At 32.9% G+C, this 22,852-nt stretch overlaps 1 long non-coding RNA gene across 4 annotated transcripts in view; it reads left to right on the plus strand.

The window, feature by feature from the left end:
* LOC107504710 overlaps window positions 1–12,587 on the plus strand; it is a 136,000-nt gene extending 123,413 nt beyond the window's left edge. For all 4 annotated transcript variants that reach the window (XR_004954963.1, XR_004954965.1, XR_004954966.1 and 1 more), the window contains one exon: window positions 10,864–12,587. This is a non-coding gene — a long non-coding RNA (uncharacterized LOC107504710). The remainder of the gene's footprint in view (window positions 1–10,863) is intronic.
* Window positions 12,588–22,852: the final 10,265 nt, after the last annotated feature.

Genomic DNA, 22,852 nt, shown 5'->3' on the forward strand with positions numbered 1-22,852 from the left:
CTTTTTTGGTTCATAAAATGCATCAAGGGACCCTGTGGCGAATGCCATTTGTCAGAAAGTGCTGCATGTCAAATGGCAGAGCCAGGTCCTGTGGTAGATGGACAAGCTGTACCTGATCTCTCCCTAATATTGTTCATAATTTTTTTTTTCTTCAGCATAAATGGCGAAAATATATACTCTGAAAAAATAGTGCATGTTCTTAAATAAAGTGAAATTATATGATTAACATTCAGTTGCAGAACTAACAAAACCTACATAACAATTAAAAGCCAGGCTAGATTTTTCATTAACATCTAAATACATATCGTGTAACTGATTTTTTTAAGATTGCATTTTATATATACTTTGCATTTCGGTTAGCGGCCAGTTATTTCCAAACATAATTTATTGCCGTTTTCTGAGATCTAAACGTTTAGGTAGGAATACAGAACTTTCTTGGTAGTAGTTGTTACGATATACAGTCACATGGAATTCACTTTTTTCCCAAATCCAAGCAAAAGATTTCAAATATTTGGTCCTGAAAGTTGGTGCCATATGAGTAACAGTGTTTTTATTAACTTAACTGATAACTAGATACTTGACTATCAGTATTGCCTGGAATTTCAACTGGTGACTGATGACAACTTCTGTTTACTGTGTGTACTCTTTTGACTGCAGTAAAATTTCACTTGAATTTTGTTAGCTGCTTTTCATGTTTTGTTAGAAGGATCAACTCACAGTGATATGAGACATCCTTTGTCATAGTAGCTATAGGTGTCATAAAGGAAACTTGTATCATCTGTCTACTTCCTTGCTAATGGCAATTCCATCCAAACAAGTTTATTATCCTTACCAAACCCCACCCACTAATGGGTAAGGGGGTGAGAGGATCCTGGACAGTAATGAATGAGCCCTGAGCTTTTGAATTCCACCTTTGCCACCTCTCTGGGCTTGCTTTCCAGGGTCTTTGCTTAACTAGATAGATAGGCCAGTCTCTGGCTATGGTAATCTCATGAACTCCTGAACTTTATTCTCTGCCTGCTCAAGTGATGCTGATTTAGACTCTCATTGCTTCTGAAGTTTATCTTTGTTTCCCCTCCGAAATCCTTTTGGTCTCCTTAGCTCCATGTCTTCCCACCAGAGGGCAGCCTGGACCTGCTCCCTGTCTAGAGCCTCTCAGTTCTCCTCCAGGTCAGGACCCTTCATGCCCTTTTCCCTGAGACAAGAACTGAGGCAATTATCTATCTATATAAACATCCCAATGAAAGCCCTTAGGCAAACTCAGCATCATTCCACAAACAGAAAATATAACTCTTCTTAGAAAAAAAGAAGGGGCTACAAAACGTTGGAATGGGTCATGGCAGGTAAGCCATGTCCAAGCAAAAGAAAAACCATTGTTTAATCACCTGAGTGGACTGTGAGAACGGAAGTGGAATGAACTTAACATTCCAGGGATGCTGAAGTGCCTACCTGAGGTACGTGACTTCTTCTCTCATTATTGTTAGCTAGCATGTGTTATCACAGAAACCAGTATTAAAAAAAAAAAAAAAAAAAAAAAAACATTCACAAAAATGTATCAGAGTGTAGACGTTAGCAGAAAGTATAACACATGAGTGAGATTATCTGGGATCTTTGGGCCATATGTATCTCTTTCAGTATTTGAAATTAGAAAATTGTTCAAAAAAAATCATGAAAATAAAGTCATAACTCTACAATGTAATGAAAAATAATTCGTCATTTTGCATGGATTACTTAGATGTGACAAATATATAGTTCGTAAGTTACTCAGAGGACATATTAAGTTTCAGGCATTATTACACATTGTAAGTAGCATTTTGGCTCATTTCATCTTCACTTTACTCCAGAGAAAACTGAGCCTCAGAGATGCTGAGGACTTAGCCCAATTCCAGCTAAGTGGAAAACAATAGTTTTGAATTCAAATCAAATTCTAATCTTACTTTTGAGGTTCATTTTCCTATCCTTTCATTTGGGCCTTTTTCAGGGGAGGAGAGGGTTAGAGTCTGTGTTTTTGGAAGCACAAAATAAGAAATGCCTAGAATGTATTGTTGATGCTTACCCATAAAAATGCATTATTTTCCCCAAAAAATTTCACCTGAGGTTTAGAAGAGAGAAAAAGATAAATGGCATCCAGGATATCAGAGTGAAGGGAAACAGAGATTCATTGTGTTAGAGAGTGATGCTAACACAGTGAGACCTAATGGCTATCAGATAAAATATGGCAAAAATGGTCCTTGAAAGGCTACCTGAAAAGCAAGATGGATGATGAACTCTCTGGATTTGTCTACAGCATGATTGAGACAATGGTTTGTTTGCAAGTGGATTTATTGTGGAAGCATGGATGACTTACAAAAAAAGAAGAAAAGAAAAAACACCAGAATAGAGCTAAGAAACTAAATCTTGGGAAGGCAGAAACTCACGCAATCGCATGCCCGCGCCCCTCCATTTATTTCTTGGTTTAATTATGATCCTCTAGACCATTATTCTCTAAGAGACTGGATTAGCTTACTACTCTGCTTTCTATCAGAACATGTTTGAAAAATGGTGTGGACTGACTTCAATTGGCCTGACTTGGTCTTCTGACCACCGTATACATTAGTCATTGGGATTTTAGAATGGGTTTCTTAGCATGATTTTCCTAGAAAACTAAGTCTAAAACAAACATTGTAGGAGGATTAGCAATACAGGAAAGGAAGAGAGGAGAAAAGGACAAGAAGGAAGAGAGAAAAAAGCACAGCTGATTTGCAGCATGACTCAAGAGAGGCCATGTGGAAACACCAGACCTCAGAATAGTTAGTGGACATTGGATATTTAATTATTGCACAATGCTTGACTCAGATATCCACTTCTTTATTCACACTGCTAAGAATACTGGTCATTTAAAAAGAAGGGCATTACACACACATGGAAGACATCGAATACATGAAAGATGAAAGCAGGAAGGAGGCAGGATGGGAAATGAAGAAATAAATGAGTATAGAATGACCAATTTATAAACTTAATGACTTTAAGTAATAAAGAAAGGGGGTGGGAAAGAAGAGAAAGATAGGAATGAAGGGAGAAGCCATAAAAGAAGAAACACACACACAGAGAACCAGGAAGGAGAAAGGAGAGAGAGGTATAGATAGGAAGAGTAAGTGAAAAAACAGGGAGGAAGCAGAGGTAGGTGATGAGAGGAAGAGAAAGAGGAAAGATGAGCTGGTGCGCTGACTGCTGTTCAGGTCGTACGTCCATCTAACTGGTTTTTGAAAGCTAAAGTGTTCATGGGTGGCTGGACTGTCAGCAAGGAATTCATGGCATGGCTAGTTCTGTGAGTCTGAAGAATGTTCTACCTCATCTTTTTCTTTTTACTAACCCTAATTGTCTACTGTATTTTGTATCATGTTTTTTTCTATTTTGTTGTTTTCCAAGTTATTTTAAAGCTCGTCACTTATCCCACCTCTCTCAATACATTTCTCCATGTGTCTCAAACAGATTTGATTAATTAGAGTATTAGAGGCTCTGGGAAAATGGTAGAAAGGAGAGAGAATTTTGCATTACCTGCAGTAGAACAAGACCCTCACAGTAACATATCAGGAAGCTATGACAAGATATATATATATATATATATATAAAAATTCATTTGCCACTCCTTGACCAGTGTGATATCCCCATAGTCAAGTACCTATGAGGTAGCCTTAGATTAGATATACATTTTACATGGGTATATCACTGTCTAATGATTAAACAATAGTACTTTAGAAAACAGGTATTCTTTTTCTCAAAATGTTAGAATAGGCGACAAAATTTGAAAAGAGAAATATTAACATAGCTTATTGTTCTTGGCATTCATATCACATACTTCATGTGACTCCTCACAACGTAACCAACATTTATTTGATCCTGCACTATCAGCTAATAACAAGCTACGGCCAGTCTAGGAGAGGGGTATGACCTGTGCATGTTATTTCAATTCTAGAAACTAGAGCAAGGCCCTGAGACCTCTCTTCATTTTTTTTCCTTTCTAAATGTCAGATTCACTGAATATCAGGCATTTATCATTTGTATGGTAAATCCTTGACATGAAGAACAGCTTGCTGTTGATAACATGAAGAAAGAATCCAGAACACCTTAACTTAGAGGCTGCTTCCCTTTTGTTGGATTAACTGAATTTCGTTGTCATATTCAATATAACATAGTTTGTTCTGTTTATACTTGGTCAACCTCTAATGTAAAGAAAAGCATTTATCTCTCTTTCTCTGTGCTCTAGTATTGGATATGAAGTGACAAAAATTATTGCATATGATTGAATTCAAATATTACCACATTATTCTTGGACTGATATCAAGGTAACTATTATACATAAGCAGAAACCAATGGTTTAGTTATATCGCAAATCTATTAAAAAGGATAGCTAATCAATTTATACCTGCTTTCTAAAAAATCATGTTGGTACAACCTTGACACATTGGCTTTAGAGACTTTATTTCAACTATATGCAGAGCACATTGTGAAATCAATGATTTTGAACAATGTGATAAGAGCTGAAGAATATTCATGTACATATTCTGAATAGCTTCCTCTAAGTCAGAATTTGCATCCCATTCTGGAAGTTTTATTGGGACGTTTTATGATGTGAACTAAAATTTTTTATAATTTCTGTATTACATTCATAGAAATGAAGAAACAGTTTGAAATCCAGAGGTAGTCTACAAATTTTACTTTATATATTAATCTGTTATTCCAAACCCTTCCTAACCTTTTTAAAATATAAGCATTTTAAGAAGCCAGATTAACTGATTTCCTCTTTCTCAAAGGAGATAACGGTTGGTTGAAGGAGCCAAAAAAGAATAACTAAATTTTATAAACTGAAGCAAAGTTTTAGTCTATCATTAGACTAAAATCAATGCATAAGCTCAAAATGAGACTACTTAAAATTATTACTGAGTAATACTTAATGATTAGTAACATTTAAAAGACCAACAATATCAAAGTTGACAAGGATTTGAAGGCTTCGAAAGTATCACACTTTACGATAGGTATGCAAATTGCTACAACCACTTTGTAAAACTGTTTGGATTACCTACGAAAGGTAAACATATGCCTGTCTAGCTTCAACCAGTAGCATTGCAAAATCTGTGCATGTGCTTCCACTAAAACAAATGCATAAATATGTCCATAGCATCTTTGTTAATAGATACTACTCAAACATTAATCAACCATAGAACACATAAATTATAGAATATTTACACAGCAGAATGCCACTAACAATAAAAAAGAATGAACTTCTAACTGAAATAACATGTATACATTTCACAAACAATGTTGAGCAACAGAAGCCAGACACCAAAGAAATTGTTATTCTGCTTTCACCGAGAATGGAATAAGCTAAAAAAGAAAAAAGAAAAAAAAGTGTAGATGTCAACCTAACAATGAGAAAAATCCGAGGATAGTACAAAATAATAAATTTAATTGAACTTTAAAACCATTAGACAGCTTGGTTCGCAGAATAAGCCAATAGCCTAAATTCTAAGAAACAATAGGCATCTTCAAGGGGGTATAAGACATGGAGTCCGGTTTATTCAAATACTCCGAAAGGGATAAATGCAACGACATTTCGGACATATCATGTCATATTCTAACTGCCAAAAATCAAAGATGAAGAGAAAACTTTGAGAGCAACATAGAAAAAAGTGTGTTACCTATAGAAAAACAAAGATAAGAATTAAAACAAATTTCATGTCAAATATTACTCAAGCCAGAAAATCATGGAATGGCATCTTTAAAGTACTGAAAGAAAAACAAAAGCTGTCAACAAGAATTCTACACACAGTGAAAATACCATTTTAAAATAGAGAGGAAATACATTTTCAGATAAGGAAAATTATGAGAGTTCATGTACTCAGATTGTCGATATAAAAAAATGTCAAAAGTACTACTGCAGACAGAAGAAATATGTTAGAAAAACTTGGCTCTATATAAGAATTTCAGAAATAGTAGAAATGAAAAAAACATAAGACCTTTCTCTTCACCTGTAATTACTCTAAAAAAAAAAAAAAAACATTGACTAAAGCAAAAGTAATATGTTATAAGGCTTATTATGTAATAAGGTAATAATAGCATTGTGAATAGGTAGGAGTTAAAAATATAGAATTTGATGTTCTACTGCATATGAATATACTATTTTTAAATAGTTTGTAAAAATTACAGGTATAGAAGAACTATTAGAAATCATAATAAAAATGATGTAACTAATATATTAACAGAGGATATAATAGGAATAAAAATTGTCATTTGTAATAAAAGCAGAAGACAGAGAAATAGGAAAAAAGCAAATTGATAAAACAGAAAACTAGTAAGTATACTGCTAAATATTAATACAATGATATCGATAATTAGATTAAATATAAATGGCCACCTCCCCTAAAAGTATAAATGGTCTAAAATACGGAAACTGTCTAATTCATTTTAAAATCAAGATCTAACTATATGTTATCTATGTAAACCTACTTTAGCTATCAAGATATGAGTAGGTTAAGAATAAAAATAATGGAAAAGACGTATCATGCAAACATTTTTAAAAAAAGCTGGAATGGCTAAATTGTCAAACAAAGTAGATTTCAGAGCAAGGAATATGGGCAGAGGTCGGAGGAGCATTGGATAATGATAAAAGTGTGACTGCATCAAGAAGCGATATGATTTTCAATGTGTACATACCCAACGAGAGAGCTTTAAAATACATGAAGCAAAACAGCAATAGAACTGAAGGGAGAAATAGACAAATCCACAATTATAGTCGGAAGTCAATATTCTTTACCCATTTATCAACAGAATAAGTAGACAGAAAATCTCAAGTATATAGAACATTTAAACATTACTCCCAACTACCAACAAGAAGAAAACACACATTCTTTTCAAGAATATGTGGAATATTTATTAAAATTGGTCATTCTCTGGGTCATAACACAAACCCTGACGAATTTAAAAGAATCGAAATTATACAGGTGTGTTTTTCTATCAGTTAAATTTTAAGTGAATAACAGAATAAATATGTGGAATACCCTCAACATTTGGAAATGAAAAAACAAAGTTTTAAATGACCCATGAGTCAAAGAGAAAGTCACAAGGGACTTGAGAAAATTATTTGAATTGTAAATTCAAATAAAACTGAAGACGCAACATATAAATATTTGGAGAACGTATTCAAATACGAAAAAAAGCTTTTTAAAAATCAAGTAAAATGGATAGTTACATGGTCTTCACGTGTTAAATGAGACAATATTGTCAAAATATCAATTTCGTCCAAAGTGATCTGTAGATTTAGTGTAATACCAATTGTAATCCCAGAGGGATTTTTTTTTTTCTTTCTCTGCATGTGTGAAAATTAAAAGCCTATTTGGAAAGTCAAAGGAAATAGTCAACTCACTTTGGAAAAAACAATTTAAAAATTTGGAGACCTCTCATTTCTGATTTTACATTTACTAGGAAGCAACAGTAATAAAGACAATGTGGTTTGATAAAAGACACACAGACCAATGACACGAAGTACAGAGTCGACTTGATCCATACATATTTCTGGTTTCCAACAAATTTCACCCTGCAAAATTGCTTCAACCTCATTAATCCTCAACCTCCACTCCTCCTCTCAAATTATGATGTTATTCATATTATGCTTAATGTGACAAGTATCATATAAAACTAGTATTATGGGTACAAAATAGGATAAGCAGTAGATATCTCTAGGGTAATTTAAACGTAAAATGAAAGGTCAAACATACTGATAATTGTTTAGGAAGGCCATATATTCATTTTCTCTAATGTTCTTTGCTCATGGTCAATTCATATTTGTAGAGGGCAAAATAATGAGGTAGGACACAGTTTAGAAGCAACTCAATTTATAATTGCTATAACAAATTTTAGACTTATAATTTTCTTTCAAGCCTTTAGAATTTACATGACCATTTCTCTCTAAAAATTCCATTTGCTGAAAATCTAGCTGTGGAAATTTAAATGACATTGTGAAATGACAACCTTTTTAAAAAGCATCTTTGATTCAGTTTAAGGCTAAAATTCTGATTAAAATGCATGACAACGTTGCAATAACTACCTCTGTAATGAAACAGCTATTATTTTGATGAAAATGTGTTGTTTAATAGAAAATTATATCTGTTGTTTTAATATTTACTTGATTAAAATTAAAGTGTCATTAGCTAAAAAAAAAAAAAGGCATGCCTGTTTTAAGAATTGCAATTGAATTATTTTATTATTTTGGCTTTTATTTTTTCAGAAACCTGATTGTGGATGTGTCTGTATTTAGACTTAACCTTCATTTACCTTAAAATTTGACTCTATTTTTCAGCTTTTCCCTCCCAACACTGTTTTTTTTTTCTTCTGAAGTGCATATCAGCTAAATGCAGAAATGTTTAGCTCTTCAGTCCATATTTCAGAATTTTACTAAATGATTGCATCCCTATTTATTTATATAAGGGTTGAACTTGCTAAGGACACACACGCACATAATTGGACTTTTAGTCGTATGTAGAAATTTTTCTATAAATATACTTGAGTCATTTTGGTGTTCCACAATCTGTTATAATCAGAACACAGTAAATGTTAACATAATTGCTGTTGCATATTTTGCTGGGCTGCCTTAATCAAGGATTCCAAAAATGGCCTAAGTCATAAGTAACAGTCAAGCTCTGTGAGATCAAAATCAAACTACAGATACCAAAACCCATCTCTTCAGAGTTAAGCCTGATTGATGTTTCATGTATTTTTTTGCTGCAAATGTTTAACAATACATCACTTTACCTCTGGCATGACTGTGTCCTGTTGCAAGGTATCCATGAACAAAATTACCTTAAAATAATTCTATTTACACAGTGGCTCTGAGTTGCCAGCATGTTTCTACATGTAGGCAGTATCTCCCTCAATTTCAATAGATTATCAGAATAAGTCAACATACTCTATCTACATAGAGAAATAGTTATGATAGAGAATCAATGGTTAGTTGATTTATTTGGAGATCTATTTTTGAACTCAAGCCTTAACACTCTTTTTATATACTTGAGCCATGTCTAAATTTTTCAGAGTGTCTAGAGAATCATTTTTATCACAAAAGTTGTCACAGTTCTATCAGAAACACTCAAGTCACGTGGAAGATTGAAAAAAGAAGGGAGAGTCAATGGAGGGAATTAAGAAAACTAATTCTTAACAATTTTTCATGGCCCAAAAGTTACCCCTGAATAATGAATTAGAAGCTTAGAAAAATTACTCCAATTCTTTCTAGGTAATAGAGAAAAATCAGATTATGTTGGAAAAAAAACACAAGGCTGTCTTCTACTTAGGATTGAATGTTATTAGTCCAAGCAAATATGTAAAAGTACGAATTAAAAAAGGCCAAGGAAAAGCTAGCTAAGAAATGGAAAATTTTAACAAAACCTAGAAAATATTTATGAGTGTTAGAGAAGGCATTCAGGAACGGTTGAGGTACTTCAAATAATTTTCACAATCCTGACAGAGAACATATTTGCAACCCTCACATGGAAAAAGAGGTCTTGCCAACACCGAGTTTCATTAGAAATAAAGTTCACATGTTTCCACAATATCTGAACTTAAGACATGGCAGTCATGCCATAATAGGAAAAGCTCTAAAGACAATTCCAAGATTTAGATTATGCAGAGTCATCTTGGGAAGATTCTATAGTATTAGAAAGTAAAATCAGAACAAAAGCAGAGAATATGGTTTCACATATACATGGTTTAATTAGTAGGTTATTTAAGGTACCAGAAAGGGCAGCAAGAATATAAACCACAGAAAAGTTGAAAAACCTTGGAATGTCTGTTGAGTTTACAAGGTTTATTTTCCATATTCTTGCTCACTTGTTGATTCTCAGCATCAGATACCCACACCATTAACAAAAATGAAATTCTAATAGTCATCTCTGAGGAGACATAGCGGTGTATTCTTACACTAAGGTCTTGATTCAGTGGTTTCAGAGGAAAGAAATAGAGTACAAGAGAATATGTTTCTTAGTGGTACTATATTAGGTATCGCTTATTTCAATACAGTATGCATTTAACTTATTCTATTAATATGCTCTCAAATGCCACCAGTAAATTGAAGTATTTCAATTTATTTTACTAAATGATGTAGCACAAGCAATATCTACGATAGCAATTTATTTCTCAAATTCACTTTCTATGTTCAGTGGAGTTAAATGGCCATTCAAAATTTTAGATTACTAGAATTATTATCTGACTGAGGAACACAGACTCCTATAGGTTCCTTACATCTGATCGCTGCTTCCTGACAAGAGGTCATTAAGCTAAACCATACTTAGAAATCTTATTTGTTTTTTTTTCTCCATTTCATTTTGCTCATGAATACCCGATTGGAGTTTAGACAGAGAGACCAAATTTTCTCATGTCGTTTTACGTCATGCCTCAATTTTCATGGTCAGACTAGAGGTAATATGTCTGGTAGTTAAGAGCTCTGTCACAAAAAGGCTAATATATCACCGATAAAAAAGACAAGTAATCTAGATTCAAAGAGCACCTGTGTGTGTTCGATAGTAGGAGCTAACGCTGTCAGATAGTAAAACACATGATAACAATCTACCATTAAAACATTGTGCTGGACCAATTGACCATTGAAAATCCAAAAATAACGAAAATGTAGTATATCTGTAGATGGCATCTCAAATTGGTGGCAAAAATGTTTTCAAATAGATAACTATATCATACACACACACACACACACACATTTCTTACACCATACCCAAGAATATAAGTATATAATCTGAGTATTAAAAGGAAACGTTCAAGTATGTGTTGGTTAGGGCTTTCAACTTGGTTAAGAGTTGAATATGTGTTTTGTTTTTTCAGAATCTCATCATGAGTTGGTTAGAGTTAACCAAAAGAGAAACCAAGGCAAGATCCAGAAGATAAGTGGAGCCACAACGATTACTCTTGGATACTCGTTACAGTCACATATGGCAATATACAGACAAAGAAGTTCCCAGTGGGTCACAGATTTCACTCACTGTGCTGGACAAAGCTGTCCCATAAATACTATCGGACTTTTTGCTGTGGTCATCACAAGCAGAGGCGACAAGAAGACACAGGTGTCTCCACGAGCTCCTCCTCTGTTCTCTCATGATCGACATATTGCATTAGCCTGCAAACTCTGACTCGTCCACATGTGTATTTCAGGTGTACTCAATAGTGACTTTCTCGGATCTGATGCCTGTTTAAAGACCTTCATTTATTCAGCTTCAGTCACCTCCTACAAGGTTGATCTCATTAAAAGTCACCTTTTCTCTATGAACTCTAATAACTAAATTAGTACTCAGAAATCAGGTGCTGTCATCTTAAAAACATAAAGCGCCTTGATTTGGGGATGATGCTCTTGGATGAGGCAGGGAATATAGCTGAGAAACTGTTAGGACAAAATATATAAATTGGCAAGCTAATCATTCACAGGGACTGAAAAGGCAGAGCATTGTTGTGGCGAGCTGGAAAAATGTTGACCTGTCTGTACCTGCGGAACAATTGGCAAAAGTGTCATCTGCAGTAACTGGGAAAATAGAAAATTGCCTATTGAACCCAGTCACTCTGGAAAGATGATTTCCAGGCAAGATATAGTGTCAATTCATCTATTTTAGCTGCCTGTGTTAAGATACAGGAAGAGAGATGAAATATGCAGTTTGCAAGCAGAATTTAGAATCCCAAGAACAGCATAAAGTTTGATAAGTGAATCTATTTCTAACCTCCAGACTGAAACCAGTAAAAATCTTTCCAAATAGAAAGTAAAACCAGGATCTAAGGATGAAGATCAAATCCCTGGATAGGGCTGCAAGAGTGGTTTTTTTGTTTTTTTGTTTTTTTTGTTTTTTTTTGAGACCTTAACTGAATTTAAGTTAGTGCCCAATGGCCCTTTAAGCTGGACAAAAGGACTTCTCAGAATTTTAAGGGTGTTGGTCCATGGAAGATTCTCTTGCAGAGTAGGGTAATGAATGTGGCTTTGAGCTCATGACTCAGATTCACAGAACGCTGATAAGGTTTTTAAGGGAACTGTACTAACGAAAGTACCACGAGCTTAGTCTACAAGAGCTGAAATTCTTCTAGAAAGATTTGAGGCCTTTGCTTTTCTATAAGCAGGAGGCAGGTTGAGTTTGCTATTTAGCTTTTGTTTCAGTTACCTATTTTCACTAGTGTTCTGGAATCTCGGTGCTCCTACATGAGACATCTATTTCTCCCTGTACTTATCTTGGAGTCCTCACAGGTTGTCTCAGAACGCTTGAACTTCATACATGGCAGCCAGTTTCTAAAAGTGACTGTTGCAAGCCAGGAAAGTCAAAAGCTGTAGAGTCCTCAAGGCCTAATCTCAAAACTTAACACCTCTTCTGCCACATTCCATTAATCAAATCCATTCCCAAGGAGCAGCACGAATTACAAAAGAAAGCAGAGAATTTGCTGACATCTTTAACTCCTCATAATTGCCAACATGGCACATGTCTTATGAAATGCAAGGGCTATCTCAGAGAATGGATGGTAGAATGCGGAAGGCTGAACCATGGTGAACACTGGAATAGAGAGCTTCTCACAAACAAACAAACAAACGAAACAACGAATTATACAGTGGACTGGAGAACAATCTGAAGAATGTAAAAAGTTAACTGGAGAACCATTTCCAGGGATCAGATCTGGGCCATATTTGTGGATTATTTCCCATCCTTAGCACAGAGGGTTAGTCCTGACAGTATTTATCCAGCAAGATTTCAGAATTGCTAAAGAAAAGCTCTCTTTTTTCCCCTAGCTGAATAAGAATGTCTCTTGGATTGTCCTGTGACTGTCTCAATATGTCGGGTATTTTAGGGACAGGTTACTTTTCTGTAGTTCTCCATGTCAAGAGTATACTCATATGCATCCAAATCACAATGTGGAGCCCAATACCACAGTTGATTAAACTTTCGGGGTCCTATGTTGAGCTTTTTCTGTTTATGAGAGAAGTATGAATATATATAGCCAAAAAATGAGCTATAATAATAGATTATAAAAATTTGTAGTTATAAATGACTACAAATTCTTCCTTCCTAGAAAGAGGTAATGGATCTGAGTTGACCATATTCTCTTCTTTGGCCAATGGCACATTAGCAAATAAGACACAGCAGAGATTCTTAGGGCAAGTGCATATTGGGACTTTTTGACTTCATGCTCTTAGGAAGTCTTTATCCACCAGCATGTGAAAAAGCCCAAGCTAACCTTCTCAATGATAATGTGTGTCCTAATCATTTTTAATTCATCCGAAGTTTATTTCTGCTAGATATTTTTGTCATTATTCTCAAATCAAAGTGTTCTAAATACTTCATTTGTGTCTTAATATTCTAAATTATTTGTCTTGGCTTATCCTTAAGAAGAAAGATAAAAGACATACCTGATATTGTTTATATTTATTCTTTTATAGCATTTAGTTACCAAGGTGACTTTTCATAAGAAATCTTAATATCAAATATAGAGAATACTACTTTCATTTAAAAATTACTTCAATGAGAAAGCAAGGACATTTTCTTTAGAAATGAAAAAAACCTTCATGTTTATAATTATATCTTATTCAACTATGCTTTAAATAAGGAACTTCAAAAATAATAATCCTTAAAATTTCTTCCAGCTTTATTCTCCTATATTTTAAGATATTACCTTTATAGTATTAGATTCTAGAGATGTATCATTTACAGTGTTATATAATCTGTCCCCCTCTAAGAAATAATTAATATATAGAAATGCTACTATTCTTAGACTAATTCAGAATACATATGTCATAGGTTCCTATAGAAATTTATTTTTAAAAAAATTTAGCTCAAGATACTCTTTTCAATATATTTTCTGAAATATAATATCCAGTTATTATGCCTTCATAACAAATTACTCAAAATCAACTGGTGTCAAACAATCGCTATTACTCTCTTGGATTCTATGGGACAAGAATTTTGACAGAGAATAGTGGGGATGACTTGTCTTTGTAATATGTGGAGTATAAGCCAGAATGCAAGATACTGAGCGCTAGAAGCAGATCTGGACCATATCCATGGAATATTTCCTGTCCTTGGTACAGAGGGTTCTTGGTAAGCCTGGAGGTTGATGGTAGCTTTGGCTGACAACTTACCTAAGAATATTGGCCAGAACATCAAAAAATAGGTAATCTGATAGGTGGGAATTAATATACCAGTGCACTTTTATCTGTATTGCTCTCATTATATGCAAGGTTATAATTATTTTTGTTTAAGAATAATTTTTCTTTGAGTTATTTATATCTCTTGCTATTTTTTTCTCCTAGAACTTATTGGTCTTTTCCTTTTTCTATATGTTGGGGATATTAGCCCTTCATCAGTGACACCAACTGGAAATTTATCATCTTGCTTTTTTCCTAAGAAAATTACGTCATCAAAACTATCGTTAATTTCCTAACAGTCTCTGGAATTTTAATCATAGTTAGAAAATTTTTTCCACTTCCACTGAAGGAACTTAACCATGCTTTCTTCTCAGAATTTGTGGCATACAACTTTCACTACGTAACAGAACACCCAACATTGACTGGTTTAACATAGGTTGGTAACTTCTTTTCTGGAAAGAACCAGAGTGTAGATATTTAAGGCTTTGTGGGCCATATTGGTCCCTGTTGTAACCACTCAAGTCTACCATATTTGCTGACTCCTATTCTCCAACACCTTGGGTTTTACAGATATGGAATTTGGCACTGTCCATAAGCTCATCACAGTTACTTGCTTATTAGATGAAAGGGCATAGAAGGCTGATTTGGGAGCAATGGAGAACATTAACACAGAGAATCATGCTCAGAGAGTAGAATAATACAATGAAGTGGAGAACCCTCCCTTCTGTGGAGATGCAGAGATTAATGAAATAGTAAGTCCCTTCCATGGATAAGACCTGGGTCCTTCTCTAATGAAGGAAAAATTATTCTTCAGTAATGCATAAAGGAGAATAACAAAATTAGAATGATAAATTGTAAGACTGTAGGATTGATGCTATTTTAAATAAATTCAAATTAAATAAGTACATTAGAGAAATAGAGGAAATTATATTTTTCTTTACTAAGCTTCAATAGCTTGATTTTGAATTGATCATTAGAATTGACATTATAATTATGAATCTAAGGTTGAAAACATTTTTGCATAAAGTGTAGTTATATCAAATATATACAACTATGAAAGACAAAAATCTGCCATGTGCTGCTTTTGAAATAAAAGATAAATTTGAACTTGGAAAATTTCGATATAAAAATTTTTTAATGGGAAATGTGTTGTCAATATGTGATGATGAATATTTTTTAAATTATTCAACAAGCATGAATTTGGAAAGACATTTTCTGGAATGTGTTCTGAAAATTAACATATTTTTAGGCAAAAAAAAGTTGTATTATAAATCATGAATAGGGCATAATTTCAGATTATTAACTTTCATAGAGGAAATAGCTTTAAATATTATCTTTGAAGAGAGCATAGAAGATTGAATATTTATCCTGACTTCATAACTTGTCTTCTAAAAGCCAAGTTATTTCATATTTTTTCTATGGATTCATATATGCATATTTCATAGTGCATTCAGAAATGTTATCCTTTCTCTAAAAAGTTATAAACAAATTCTATGATACAGGGATCCCTGAGAACATCCATTATTCTCTAGTGATAGTATGTTTATGTTCATGTGTTTGCGTATGTGTGTGTGTGTTTGCAGAGAAAGAGACAGAGAGAGAGAAATCAAGAGAGAAAGGGGTTATGCATTTCTCTTTAAAAACTGTAATTTCTTCACTGTGATTTTAAGTCTAATAGTGGTTCTTTAAATTTCTATAATGGTACCTTTATTTTCTCAACTGGAGATGATGTCCAGCTGCTCTCACTAGCTGAGAATTGACCCAGTTAAATTCTGTAGTCAGTAATAACACAGCACTGTGATTATTTTATCTATGATCCATACACAGTCATTAACATTCAGTTTATATGATAATGTTGGTGATACTGGGAGATACTTTAGTCTATTTCATTTCTCTCTTCCATATTGAGCAAGATACTAGCACCAAGCTTTATTCTGATTATTCGCAGTGATTAAAATTACAACTAATTTTTCACAGAGAGTAGACAGCTTCCCAATTGTGACTAATTTTTCCAAAGGGCCAGGAGCCTTTGGTTGAATTTATTATCTGTAAGAAAAAGCAAGACTTAAAGTCTAACTTGAGGCATGCTTGTCGGCTTATTTGCCAATGCTTTACTCCTTCAGTGTAACATAGCTTACATGTGTGATGTGTAGATTTGTTTAAGTAAAGTTACCTACTACTTTGTCATATAGACTTTTATTCAAAGTAATTATGAAATAATAGAAACGCTTTTTAAATTAAGCAAAAATAAAGATTTACATTAAAAAACAATTCTGTTGCAATTTCACTTGTACTACCATTGCTAAAGCATTATTTTTAGCACTGCCTTTAGGGTCTAGCCAGTGGTGTGTATAGGGGCTACGTGGCACCACCTCAAGAGTCATTTGTGCACATCCCTTTCCAACTCTGTTTGCTGATATTCCATCTTGGCAGCTTAAAATTGGCATCTGTGGGAGTATTTACACCACACATTGTCAAATGCTTCAAATCAACATCACCCTAGCTATGGAGAACCCACTGTTAAATACCACCGTAGCACACCACTGGATCGACTCACTTTTTTCTTTTTAGTTAAGTCTATTGTATTTACCTCTATTTTTGTTTTTTTCCCCAATGTTATTTTCTATCCTGATTTTCCAATTTTTTAAATCATTTCCATTATGTTTCCAGAACTTCCTTTAGCCATTCATTAGGGTACATATACTGGTGACAAATACCCTTTTCATTTATCTGACAATATCTTGTTTTCTTCTTAATTTTTAAAGGACATCTTTACTAGACACAGAATTCTAGATTTACGGGTTTTTTTTCTTTCAGTCCTTGAAAAATATCTTGTCACTTCCATCTGAGGATGATAGCCTCACAACTATATTGGTCACGAGTAACTAGGACGCAACATAATAGAGGAACTAAGATTGCTAGCTCTTGAATCAAACCGACTATGTATTTATTCTGACATTTATCTCCTGTTGAAATGACCCTGAGCAGATTTTGAAACTTCCTGTCACTCAATTTCCTCATCTGCAATATGAGCATAGAAGTACCCTCGATGGATTATAATTATGTTTAAGGCAGATAATACATGTAAAACCCTTAGGCAATTTATTGGCACACAGAAAACACTCAGCAGGTATTAGCTATTAATAAACATTAACTACTAATGTTATTACACTTAGATATAAATCAGGTTATTTTCATATTGCCTACTTGAATACTTTTATTCAAATATTCAAAATTGTGCCTCTATCAAATAAAGACATTTTTAGAGAGAATATGTATATGTTATAGAATGCTTTGGTTTTTGTTTCTGGAAGGTTTTTTTATTTTTATTTTTGTTTTTGTTATTCTATATTGTATTTTAAAGAATATAAATATTAATGTAAGTAGATTGATTTATTTTTATTATTTTATAATAAAATATTGGATGCTTAGTAAACTCCCAAGGTATTATGAAGTTGAGTTAGATAATTTGCCCCCGAGCTCACATTTTTGAACAAAACAATAAACTGTCTTGTGTGTACTTTGGGTACAATCTTAAATCTTTTCTTAAAATTATAAATCAGGAAAAAATTATAAATATATGTGAATTTATATCACACAATACTGTATGATCATTCACATTGAAGCTAAACACAAAATATATGTGAAATCAACCTAGATGAAAATCTTTACATACATTTAATTCATCAGTACAACAGAAATTTAGAAAAAATTGTCAAAATTTGAAACAATTGAAAACCATTTTTAGTTTCAATATGACACAAAAAGGTGATTGTTAATATTTTCAAATAAAACTATGAGGAGTTTTCAAAAACAAGTCATTTCTTATTTTGGGAGGAAAATCAAAATATTTCCTGCATTTTTGTGTCTTATTTTCTCAACTTGGCATCAAAATAAACACAGACCAAAGCTATGCCCTCAATCGGTTTAAAGGATGTACCTTTTCACTTTCTCAAACATTGGCACTTTACATTGAATAACTAGAATCAGGGATGTGTTTACTTTACAAACCCCGAGTTTTATTTATATGTGTGTATATACATATATACCCACACACATATACATTTTTATATATAGATATGTGTGTGTATATATATATATAGAGAGAGAGAGAGAGAATAATTTTCTCAGGTACATTTAAAATATAAAATTCTGTCTATCCCCTTTAAAATATTACAACAAAATTATAAATAATTGTAAGAAATTGTTATTAATAATTTTGTATTTTTAAAGGGTATAGCTAGAATTTTTATTATATATAATTACATGTATATTATTTTTAAATGTACTTTAAATAAAAAATAGCATTCCTTATTTAATTCTAACTTCTGAACCTAAAATGACTTCAACAGTTACTATGTTTCATTACAAATATGTGCATTTTTCTTCTTAAGTTTGGTATTTAACTACCTCTGAACATTTATTTTTCACAAATTTGCAATAGAAATGTAGAACTCTACACAGTGGCCTCTTTGAGGGTTTTCTATTTTCATTTGTGTATAACTAGGTATATTAAAGCTGAATAGTTTGGAAAACATGGCAATGGTGAAGTGATTCATATTATATATTGATAAGCCATCCTCTCATAGTCTGAAAGCTGTTTGAGACATTTTGTAATTTAAATAACCTTCATCATAACCTTTCATGAACTTGTATTAAGTTATAATATGAACAGTACAAAAAATACATTTTGACACGTGCTAACCTATCTAAAATGCCGCAGTTAAATTATTCTGTTTAAAAGTTAAAATATTTTTTATTCAGTTCTTCTAAGATTACTTGAATTGTATTTTCTGAAAGAGAAGGGATTCTTATAAAGGCTATATTTTTCCAGTTCTCTGTGTTGTTTATACAATATCTATTTTAGATATTTGGAAAATCATCAAAATCTGAGGAAAAAATCAGATACGGAGTTATGAAAATCTACTTCATAATGGTACCACAATCATGCTACATTAATATAGTAGTAACAGAGGAGAAAAAAGCCAAAAGGAATATTTAAAAGTTTATAACGTAAGATTTTTTAAACGTTGATGCAAATTTTTAAGTGGCCTAGTCAAACATCTTGGTTTTACAAATAGGACACTTGGCACTGGGCATGGTTCATCATGGTCATTGGCTTCTGAGTAAATTATTTTTCAAATTGTTTGGCTAGATTTGTCTAATACATGGTTCCTCTCCCACTTTGACAATGCCTATACCTCATAAGAATAAATACTTATATGGAAGTGAATTAAGAACTAAGTAGGACTAAAACAGACTATTTGGAAAAAATAAGATTTTTTTACATGACCTCTACTTCCTGTTCACAGGCAAGATTGGTGACAGCAAGATGAGTTTAAAAGTTTGACATAGAATTCCAGGCAAGTGATGATGCTATCCTGGATGAGGGATATGCAAATGATATAGGAAGAAGGGATAAACCTAAAATATGGTCTTGAGTTAGAAGAGACAGATTTGCCAACAAGAGTGGATGAAAGAAAGTTAAGCACAAGGAGAAGACAAAGATGATAGACTTCAGCATCTGGATGAGCAATGATCCCCATTTACTGAAATGGGTAGACTGCAAGTGGAGCGGTCTGGGAAGGAAAATAGTTCAGTTTCAGTGACAATAATTTCAGAAGTATTTGTAGTACTCAAACGAAGAAGTCATTAAATAGTTGTATATATTAGCCAGGGGCGCAGTTGAGTGGTTTCACTTAGAGCATCTATTTGAGCGTCATTATCCTACGGATGTGATTCAAAGACATGGGGATTAAATAAGATGAAGCAGGCGAGAAAATGTGGAGATTGTTCCCCAAGTCCGATACAGTCATACTATTAAAAAAGATCACAGAAATGATGTTACTTTAATAATTATATTGTTATAGTAGTAGTAATTAATATTGAGTATTAGTCCATTTATAAAAATGATGACATTAGACCTATCAGTGTTGAATAATGTATTAACATTAAATATTTATTAACATTTATGTAATATTAAAACCACAATATTTGATGTGGCTCGGTGGAAATTCAAGCCTCTAAGGATAAAGAGAAAATTCTTAATAGAATTTATGGGGTGGATAATATATGTTAACAATAAAAAGTCTGAGTAGACAAAAACTTTATAATCGACAATCTATTTCTAAAAGAATATAAACAAACTACAGTAAAACAAAAATTGTATCCAAGAAAGAAAACTCTAGATACCAATAACCTCAAGTATGTAAACTTCATAGCAGAAAAACATTTATTTTTTTTATTTTTATCGACTATATTATTCATCTAAAAAATAAAAATCATTATGATACCTTATCTCATACATCTCGATCGTTTTTATCAGAAAAATAAAAATTTAAGGAGAAATCGACATATACAAAATTGGAGTGGAGGATTTAAAACACATCTCTGTCATAGAGTAGTATGTTGGACCACATGAATTTGCCAATATTTGACTATTTTGATCTACAAAAAATAGCAAATTGACATATTTAAAGTGATAGACTAAAAAGGAACACATTTAAAACTTGTTCATTCTGTTTAAAAGTAAAAAAATAAAAAATGACAAAATCTCTGCTTTCCTTGAACTTACACTCTGGAAGACCTTAATCAAATGGATATTAAAACAGGTTAGAGAGAAAGAAAAAGAATACAACTTCCTGGATTTTTTGAGGTTCCTGGAAGAAGCCCTGGCCTCGAGAAATTTATGTCGATATAAAGACAGGAGACATTTGCTTTCATTTCCCCCAGAAATACTTTACTCATTTCATACTGTTAGAATTAGATGGATAGTCATTTGTCTAATGTATTGCTTTCATCCAACAGGGTGATAAAACTTCTCTGATCTCCCAGGGAAAGCCAAATAGGTATAGCCCGGACTAGGTCTGTAAGGTAAATTCTAGAGTGCTGGAGAGACTAGAACATTAACTTCCTGGATATTTACATGTCAGAAAGGAGAAAGGCCAAGGGCAGGGGAAAATTGGTAGGTACCTGCAGACATTTTTATCTAACCAAAGTATTATAATTAAGATTCAGGTCGCTTATATTTCCAAGGAGACACTTTCAGAAATGGAGAGGGACAGTTGCCTTCTTTTACCTTTACAAGTAGAAAATAATAGTTTTTCTTTATCCTTCACCTATGAGATACCCAATTATCACGTCAAACAAATGCCCTGGCACTTACTACATTGTCCTAGGGACAAGGACAAATGGAAGGTCAATGCACTTATTATTTACAGTGAGGTTTTTAATAAGAAACTGTTTTTGACCCAGAATGCCTCATGTGTTCATTCGGAATAATAACTTAAAAGCCCAACGGATACATACCTTTGAATCCAACAAAAATATGCATATCATTTAACAATTTTATTAGAAATAAAAAATTAGAAATAAATCTCAACAAACTCTCAAAAGAGATGCTTCCCTCTTACTAGAGGACAAAGTAGAATCAATAGGAGACTGAATAAATTATAACATCAGAACAATAGAGTATAAACTGTATTTTTAGAAAAATACTTGTATTTCTGAATATTTTATTCTATAGAATTTTGATAGACAATATTATAGAGAATTTTTGTGGACACAAAGTATAAGGAATCCTCATGTACCTATTACAAAGCCCCAAAACTATTCACCTAGAGTTAATCTTGCCCCACCTATGACCAAGTCACTATTTATCACCAGTTAGGGATAATGGTAGCACCTATCTCAAGAACTGGTATTTAATCTAAGACTCAGGTTGCTGTAGCTGCATCCATCCCAAAGAATGAACTCTAGATACTTTCTCTCTCTTGCCCTGACATGCAGAGCTGAGCCATGTTCCACCAGAAACTATTACCACCAATGCACCCGAAGACGCAGTCCTTGTGGTAAGAAGCTATTATTTTCTAGATCAATCAATAAAGAAATAAAGAGAACTAGGTAGTTATTTCCATTTTAGTTATCTCCTTTTTGTCCATATATCCATCGCAAGATTTTTATTCTATTTTTTAGGTATCTGGTGTTTAAAGATCCTTGATCTAGCTGAACTATGACAGTGGATCAGAAAATTAAAAAAAGGCTATAAATTATTGAGGTTTGTTCACGAAAGTCATTCTGATTAGTAAAAGGTCATTAGACAGATGTGCTCAAGACACCATTAAACTGAGAAGTCCAAAAAATGATTTTTTAAAAAATTTCTTTTTACTTTGGAATAAATCCTCACAGTGTAATAATTTTACTCTCAACTTTAAAATTTGGGTGGTTTATATAAGGCATAAAAACTGGTAATAAAAAGTATTTGTGATTTTCACATACATAATAAAAATTAACTTCTATTCTTATTACTATTAAATAAAATATGTAAAGAAGCTGATTTTTCTAACCTCAAGTTGTATTACTTGCCTACCTTATTCTTGACCAAATATATTTATTTAAAGGAATCCTACAGATACGAGGGTGGTTAGCTCCATTTAGGCTGGCACTTAAAATTCATGATAAAATAAAGTGCATAATGTTATTCAAGTCATAAAGTAATGTAGGTCTAAAATAATATTACTTATAGTAATAACTGAGAAATCGACTCAAATTTTTTGAAAGAAAGCAAATAAATGTCAAGCACAGCAACTAAGGAATGAGGTAAGTAATCGTTTAAATCAAATCTATGACCTGGCTTTTGCAGTAGATTAAGTTTGTCACAATTCTAAATTAATAGTAATTTATTATTGTGAAAAACAAAGCTGC

Source organism: Rousettus aegyptiacus, unplaced genomic scaffold (assembly GCF_014176215.1).
Source record: "Rousettus aegyptiacus isolate mRouAeg1 unplaced genomic scaffold, mRouAeg1.p scaffold_m13_p_16, whole genome shotgun sequence".
Lineage (NCBI taxonomy): Eukaryota > Metazoa > Chordata > Mammalia > Chiroptera > Pteropodidae > Rousettus > Rousettus aegyptiacus.